The sequence below is a fragment of the Heterodontus francisci genome, chromosome 47, assembly GCF_036365525.1.
Source record: "Heterodontus francisci isolate sHetFra1 chromosome 47, sHetFra1.hap1, whole genome shotgun sequence".
Taxonomy (NCBI): Eukaryota; Metazoa; Chordata; class Chondrichthyes; order Heterodontiformes; family Heterodontidae; genus Heterodontus; species Heterodontus francisci.
Window position 1 is genome coordinate 18,884,312 of NC_090417.1, and position 8,588 is coordinate 18,892,899.

At 48.6% G+C, this 8,588-nt stretch overlaps 1 protein-coding gene across 1 annotated transcript in view; it reads left to right on the forward strand.

The window, feature by feature from the left end:
• Nucleotides 1-673: 673 nt before the first annotated feature.
• Nucleotides 674-8,588, forward strand: part of slc39a14 (solute carrier family 39 member 14) — a 43,985-nt gene continuing 36,070 nt past the window's right edge. Inside the window, exon 1 of the mRNA XM_068023221.1 lies at nt 674-810. The gene's annotated coding sequence lies outside the window, so the exon portion shown is untranslated. The remainder of the gene's footprint in view (nt 811-8,588) is intronic.

The window sequence follows — 8,588 nt, forward strand, 5'->3', positions numbered from 1 at the left end:
CCTATCGCACCTCCAGGTCACCTCCGGTGACGCCTCGATTTTAGTATTCTCATTGTCGTGTTCAATTCCCTCCATGGCTTCGCACCTCCCCCTCTCTCTAACCTGTTCCAGCCCTCTGCGATCGTTGCACTCCTGCAATCTGGCCACCGCTTCAAAGTTGACATCTGTCTGGGCACGAAGCTCTGGGATTCCCTCATGAAACCTTTCCACCTCTCGTATTCACTATACCCTCTGACCTCCCCCTCTCTGATGGTGAACGTTCTGTACTCAGCAAAGGTCTCAGTTTTATCACCTCTCAACCTCTCTGTTTGCCTTGAATAAACTCCTTAATGACGACCTCTCTGACTGTTTATGTCCTTATGTGGCTTGGTGTTAGGTTATGTTTGATAACGTTCCTGTCAAGTGCCTTGGGATGTTGTACTGTGTTTAAAGGTGCTCGATAAATACAAGTTCTTGTATGGCCTACTCCTGTTCCTGTGCCTGCTTGCCATTCTGCTTGGGCAGGGCATCTGGCCAGTGGACACAGGGGTGACTCTGTATTTAATCTGTTGCTGTTTAATCCTCCACTGTGTGGTCTTCAGTGGTCTTTGAGTTTCAATTGCTGCTGGAGGCTTCGGGTGATCCCTGACCCAAAGGGAAGTGTCACTTTAAGGAGGCGGGGCCGGCGAGGCGGCTTGGGATTGGTCGGATGACGGCGGCACAGGTAACATTCCTGAAAGTGACACATTGCATCGGCGGGAGAAGAAGAGGAGCCGGGAAAACCGGAGCCGGAGCAGATCCGGACTGCAAGCGGAGCCTCAGCAAGGTCAGGTAAACATACTGTCGCCTCTTTAACCAGCAGCTCCCGGCCACCAGTTCAGCACATGGGCTCCTTTCCTGCGAGAGAGCGCTGCCATCAGCAGGCCTCCATCCACAGCGTTGGCAATGCGGCCGGGGAGGGAAAGACAGAAAAGGAGTCAGACAAAGGCAGAGAGAAATTAAGATCAAGACTGAGACCCAGAGTTAGTCACAGTCGGTCATCCTTGCTCCACACCATTCTCTGGTTTTAGTTTCTTGTGTGTATTTTACCTTGTAAATGTGGAGATGTAATTTAAATATTTATGTTAATGGATCAGAAGGCACCAAAAAGTCTTGTTTTATGGCAGAGATACTCTGTATCTAACCCGTGCTGAGAGTGTTTGTTTGATGGGGACAGTGTAGCAGGAGCTTTACTCTGTGTCTAACCCCGTGCTGTATGTGTCCTGGGAGTGTTTGCCAGGGACAGTGTCGAGGGAGCTTTACTCTGTATCCAACCCCATGCTGTCCTTGTTCTGGAAGTGTTTGATGGGGACAGTGTAGAGGCAGCTTTATTTATTTATATTTTATTTAGAGATACAGCACTGAAATAGGCCTTTCGGCCCACCGAGTCTGTGCCGACCAACAACTACCCATTTATACTAACCCTACAGTAATCCCATATTCCCTACCTACACTCGGGGCAATTTACAATGGCCAATTTACCTATCAACCTGCAAGTCTTTGGCTGTGGGCGGAAACCGGAGCAACCGGCGAAAACCCACGTGGTCACAGGGAGAACTTGCAAACTCCGCACAGGCAGTACCCAGAATCGAACCCGGGTCCCTGGAGCTGTGAGGCTGCGATGCTAACCACTGCACCACTGTACTGCCCTAGAGGGAGCTTAACTCTGTGTCTAACCCGTGCTGTGGCTGGGCAGAATGTTGCTGGAGTTGGATGTGTGTTTGATTCCAGCCCCGGTCAAGGGAGGGCGTTGTTGATCGTTCCCCGAGGTTACTAAAGGTTGTTATTCACAGTCATTCTCTGGCCTGTTATTATCTGGTGGCTCGGAGCCCAGTTTCCAAGTCTCAATCAACACCTTCCTCTGAAGCTGATCACTGCCTTTCTACTGTGGGAATGTTGCTGCCCTGCACCAGGTTGTCTTTTCTGCCTGATGAGATATTGCCAAGAACTGTGAGCAGGTCAGAAGTGTCGGGGCTTCCAGTCCCTTTCCAGACTCCCGAGCACAAAATCAGGGCTGACCCTCCCAATGCAGTACTGGGGGAGCGCTGCACTGTCGGAGATACCGTACTGACGGAGCGCCGCACTGTCAGAGAGTCGAGGTTCATTTGTCCTCTCGTAGATGTAAGTGATTGCCCAGCATTGTTAGAGCATGGGAGTTCGACCTGCTGTCATTTATCTCTCAAGTAACATCAATATGTAGATTATCTAGTCATTTATCTCATTGCTGTTTGTGGGATCTTGCTGTGAAACGTTGGTTGCCACCTTACCCACACCTGGGAAGTATATCTTTGGTTATAAAGCTCTTGGGACAGTTAAAGCAATGTTCCTCGAGGGTGCACGGCTGCGCACAAAGGTCCCTTAACCGCATGTGTAAAGCAGCGAAAAAAATTCAAATGAGCTGCGCTTTTGGAAAAAATCACCAGCTGACAGGAATGCAAATCTTTTTTCTTTACATTCTGCACCTTGCACAACTCCAATCAAACTTGACCAAGGAAGAAGATGCTGCCTGAGTCATGATGAAAGAGCACATGGCTGAAACACTGGATGGGCTAAAAATTGATGAAGAGGAGGGACTGGAAAAGTTGGCTGTTCAAGTTCAAGTTGAGAAGTCACCAGGACCAGAGCCTGCAGCCTTCAATGATTTCTTTCCATATTGCCCCAGGTTCCTCTGCTTCTGCACCCCCTTTAGAATTGCACCATTTATTTAACATTGCCTCTCCTTGTTCTTCCTATCAAAATGAATCACTTCACACTTATCTGCATTAAATTTCATCTGCCACTTGTTTGCACATTCCACCAGCCTCTTGATGTTTACCCTCTTCACAGTTCATGATTCTTCCAACTTCTGTGTCATCAGCACATTTTGAAATTGGGCCCAGTACCATAGTCTCAGTCATTAACATATACCAAGAAAAGCATGTGTTCCAACACCAAGCCCAGGGCAACTTCACTATATAGCTTCCTCCAGTTCAAAAACCAACCATTCGCAATTCCTCTTTCTCCTGTCCTTCAGCCAATTTCGTGTCCATGCTGCCACTGTCCCTTTTAATGCACGAGCTGTGAAACTGTGCTGAGAAGCCTGTTACTTGGCACTTTATCAAATGCCTTTTGGAACTTCATGAACACCACTTTAACAACATTACCCTCATTAACCCTCTCCGTTACCTCGCCAAAAAACTCAAGCAAGTGAATTAAACACAATTTTCCTTTAACAATTGCGTTCTGGCTTTCCTTAACTAATCCACATTTGTCCAAGTGGCTTTAAATTTTGTCCTAAATTAACGTTTCTTAAAGCTTTCCCGCCACCATGGTTAAACGGACAGTCCTGTAGTTGCTGGGCTTATCCTTACACCCTTCTTTAAACAAGGGTGGAACATTTGTAATTCTAAAGTCCTCTGACCACACCCTTGTATCGAAGGAGGATTGGCAGATGATGGCCAGTGCCTCTGCAATTTCCACCCTTACTTCCCTCAAAGTCCTCGGATGCATCTGCTCTGGTCCTGGTGACTTCTCAACTTGAACTTGAACAGCCAGCCTTTCTAGTACCTCCTCCATCAATTTTTAGCCCATCCAGTGTCTCAGCCATGTGCTCTTTCATCATGATTCAGGCAGCATCTTCTTCCTTGGTCAAGTTTGATTGGAGTTGTGCAAGGTGCAGAATGTAAAGAAAAAAGACTTGCATTCCTGTAAGTACCTTCCAGCACCACAGGACCACTGTTCACTCGAAACTGTTTTTGGAACAGGGTTTAAGACACCAGATGAGATCCTGGGCTTGATAAATACGGGCATAATGTACAAAAACAAGGAAGTTGGTGTGAACATGTATAAAAGCACTGGTTCGGCTGCAACTGGAGTATTGTGTCTAGTTCTGGGCACCACACTTAGGAAAGGATGTGAAAGGCATTACAGAGGGAGCAGAAAAGATTCATGACAATGGTTGCAGGGCTGAGGAACTTCAGTTACGTGGATAGATTTGGAGAAGCTGGGTTGTTCTTGGAGAAGATGAAAAGGAGATTTGATGGAGGTGTTCAAAATCATGAGGGCTCTGGACAGAGTAGATAGGGAGAAACTGTTCCCATTGGCAGAAGGGTCGAGAATCACAGGACGCTGGTTTAAGGTGATTGGCAAAAGAAGCAACGGCAACATGAGGAAAAGCTTTTTGATGCAGCGAGTGGTTGGGATCTGGAATGCGCTGCCTGAGAGTGTGGTGGAGGCAGATTCAATGAAGGCTTGCAAAAGAGAACTGCATGATTATCTGAACTGAAAGAATTGGCAGGGCTGGGGGAAGAGGCAGGGGAATGTGACTAGGCGAATGGCTCTTGCAGAAAGCTGACATGAACCTGACAGGCCGAATGGCCTCCTTCTGTGCTGTAACCATTCTTTGATTTTAGGATGGTGTGAGCTGGTTGTCAAGAGTTTGAGAATGCAGGTGTGGATCTGACTAGGAGAGAGGGGTGGGTGGGTCTCTGGACCGTAAGTGAAGATTGGAGGTGAGGCAGTCATGAGTAGAGTGTTCACAACAGCTAACACCACCTCAGCAGTTTAAACACGCTTTCTCTGATCGGAATTCTGGGAGTGTCTTTCTGGCAGAGATTTCTTCTGGAGTAGGAATTAAAACTGAAATTGGCGTGATTTCCCTCAGTCAAGTGTGATCAGGGTCACTGTGCTGGCACTGCAGCTGTGTGACCTGCAGTCCTCATACTGGCAGTGGATAACTGAAAGAGCTGGGAGACACTGAACCCTGTGGTTTTCATTGTACATCCAGGGGGTCTGCGATAAAAAAACTGCTCTATTGATGTGGCTCCTTCAACGCTGTAAAAGATCCCAAGGCACGTCACTGGTGTGTAATCAGATTATGAAATTAAGAGCAGATCAACGAGCGTCAGATGAGGACAGGTGACCAAACGCTCGGTGAAAGAGGTCTTCTTATTCAGGATTCAGGAGAGTGGAGAGGATTAGGGTTTTAGAGCTTCAGCTCAGGCTGCTGAAGGCACAGCCGCCAGTGGTGGAGCGATGGAAATGGGGGATGCTCAAGGCCAGAATTGGAGCAGCGCACAGATCTCGGAGGGTTGTGGGGCTGGAGGAGGTTACAGTGGTAAGGAGGGATTTGAAGACGGGGATGAAAATTTTATAATCATGGTATTGCTTAACCAGGAGCCAATCGCGGTAAGCTAGCACAGGTGTGAACAGGACCTCCGAAGAGGGGCAGGCAATCGGGGCGGATGGACCCCTCTGACATTCCGTTGTCTGGACCTGTGAATTGCCATCTTGGCCAGGCCCAGGGGCAGACTGACGAGCAGGTCCTCCTCTCGGCCACCCCCCCCCCCCCTCCGCCTCCGCACTGCGTGCCCAAAGATCAGGAGTGTGGGGCTGAAGTGCAGCCAAAACTTGAGCACCAGCCCCCTAAAATATTCAAATTGGGGCTGAAAACTAACACACTCCATATAAACATGGATCACAGACTTGTCCAGGCTGCAGAAATTAGAGCCGACCTGCAACACTGAACTTACGTAAAAGTTTGGACGATGAGGAGAGGAGGCTCTGTCCTGGGCTCGGGAGAGGGAACAAATGAATTGTGTCCTGTGTGACCAGCTGTTGGTGCTGGCTGTTTCACATGTTCCTATCCAGGAGCTGAACATTGACAAAGATGGACAAATGTTAGAAGAAAGAAAGTCGTGCATTTCAAAACCTCATTTCACTATCTCGGGATGTCCCAAAGCATTTATTGCCAATGAAGTACTTTAGAAGTGTTTTGTAATTTAGGAAACATGATGAAAGCCAATTTGCATAGCACAGGATCCGATATGTGACAGTGATCAGATAATCTGTCCAAGTGATGTTTGAGGGATTAACAATGACCGGGACACTCAGAACTTCCTTGCTATTACAATAGTAGCTGTGGATTCTTCTCCCACCTGACAGGGCAGATGGGGCCTGAGTTTAATGCTACATCTGAAACACTGCACCTCTGACAGTGCAGCTCTCCCTCAGTCCTGCACTGAGAGCCTCAGCCGAAATTATGTGCTCAAGTCTCCGGAATGTCAGTAATTATCCCCCAACTACGTGGCTAAAAACAGGGAAATGAATCACTCAGCTCATTCTGGGATCTGGCAGTGTAACAGATGACTGAGCTAACGCCTCCGAAACAAGAGTCTACAGTTCAAACATGACTTGTTCATTGTGAAGTATGTTGGAAAGGCCTGAAGACCTCATTGAGTCTGTATAGAGCTAGGTTCGTACTGATTTTTTTATGGTTACGCCTCCAGTTTTACCATTGCAGCTCCTGAGCGTGAGGGGAAACTTGGGGAGGGAGCAGGTGAATGTCAGAAAGATGTAGAATCAGGAAGCTCGCCAGCACCGAGTCACTTGAGCTTCATCGCAACATGTCAATGTAAACAGGCTGTGAACATGCCAGCGCGGTATGTCTGTTATGCCTGTACCCACCAGTACTGTACCCCAATGTTATACAGTGACAGACCTGTACCCGCCAGTACTGTACCCCAATGTTATACAGTAACAGACCTGTACCCACCAGTACTGTACCCCAGTGTTACACAGTGACAGACCTGTACCCACCAGTACTGTACCCCAGTGTTACACAGTGACAGACCTGTACCCACCAGTACTGTACCCCAGTGTTACACAGTGACAGACCTGTACCCGCCAGTACTGTACCCCAGTGTTATACAGTGACAGACCTGTACCCGCCAGTACTGTACCCCAGTGTTATACAGTGACAGACCTGTACCCACCAGTACTGTACCCCAGTGTTATACAGTGACAGACCTGTACCCGCCAGTACTGTACCCCAGTGTTATACAGTGACAGACCTGTACCCGCCAGTACTGTACCCCAGTGTTATACAGTGACAGACCTGTACCCACCAGTATTGTACCTAACGTGATGGGGGCACTACTCAGACGAGCATAACTGGATGTTTTGATGTTAGTTAGTTTCTTTCTCCCATCGCAGACTGTACTGTACGCCTGTCCGGTGACGAAGATGGTGTTGGATTGGATCTTTGTAGTGTGTGGAATTGAGATGGTTTGCAGTCATTGCAGATTTGAATGTGAAATACAGGTGTGGTGCCTTCTATCTGTGTGTTCTACTCGCAGACTGGTTACAGGGAGGATTCTTTGCTCCTGCTGGAAACACTATGCTGTGTGGTTTCAGAGCACTCGTGATGATGGACTGTAGTGAGTCTGTAATTTCTGCACATGTCCACATGATTTCCTGCCAGTTAAATAAAGGACTTTGATTTCCACATCATCATTCACATCTTCAAACGGTTCCAAAGCACTTTGCAGGCACTGAAGTATTTCCCGAGTGCGGCTGTTGATGCACGTGGCACAGCAACATGCCACGCATCATTGGTGTGTGAAAACAACCAATGGTTCTGTTTTGAGTGGAGTGAACTGATTGAGGGCAAAGATTTGGAATTCTCTGTGCCATGTGACCATTTACTTCCACCTTAATGAATAGACTAGGCCTCAGTTTAAGATTGCAACTGACAGATGGCCCCTCTGACAGTGCAGTGCTTGCGGGACCCTGCACTTGCAGTGTCAGCCTGGATGAAGGGCTCACGTGTCTGCAGTGGGACTTTAACCCACCAATTGGTCGAGGATTGTAGTGCAATGGGCTCAATGGACACCCCCAGTGTGTCTGACATATCACAGTGTTTAAAGCTGCCATTTCTGGGTGCCTCACTGTTCCAGTAGGTGGTCTGGTACTGAGCTGTGCTGTCTCCAAGGATGGATTGCAACCTGTTCTGCGCTGAGTTACATCTCAAACTGGGCAAAGGTCTGGCTGAGCAATCGGTCCCAGCGCCCAGAGAAAAATCAGCCAGACTCAGCCTGCAGGACTAGGCACCCAGGGCGAGGCGGTGCCTCCTGGCCTGGGCAGCCAGGGAGAGGCGGTGCCTCCTGGCCTGGGCACCCAGGGAGAGTCAGGGTGTCGAGGTGGCGAAATAATTGTGAATATTTTTGGTTGATAGCAGGTTGTTACTTGGTACACTGATGTTGGAGAGCAGGTCAGAGTGCCCTGCCTGGCCCAGTCACAGACACTTTCTACAAACAGTCCATAGTTCAACAATCCAGTCATAATCAACTTGGCCATTAATCTTTAGCCCAACCCCAGCGCAGGAGTTTTTTAAAATATTCGTTCCTGGGATGTGGGCATCGCAGGCAAGGCCAGCATTTATTACCCATCCCTAATTGCCCTTGGTAAGGTGGTGAGCTGCCTTCTTGAACCGCTTCTGTCCATGTGGGGTGTTGGGAAGTGCTGTTAGGAAGGGAGTTGCAGGATTTTGACCCAGCGACTGTGAAGGAACGGCGGAATAGTTCCAAGTCAGGCTGGTGTGTGACTTGGAGGGGAACTTGCAGGTAGTGGTGTTCCCATGCATCTGCTGCCCTTTTCCTTGTGGGTGGTAGAGGTTGCGGGTTTGGAAAGTGCTGTCTCAGGAGCCTTGGTACGTTGCTGCAGTGCATCTTGTAGATGGTACACACTGCTGCCACTGTGCGTCGTTGGTGGAGGGAGTAAACGTTTGTGGATGGGGTGCCCATCAAGTGGGC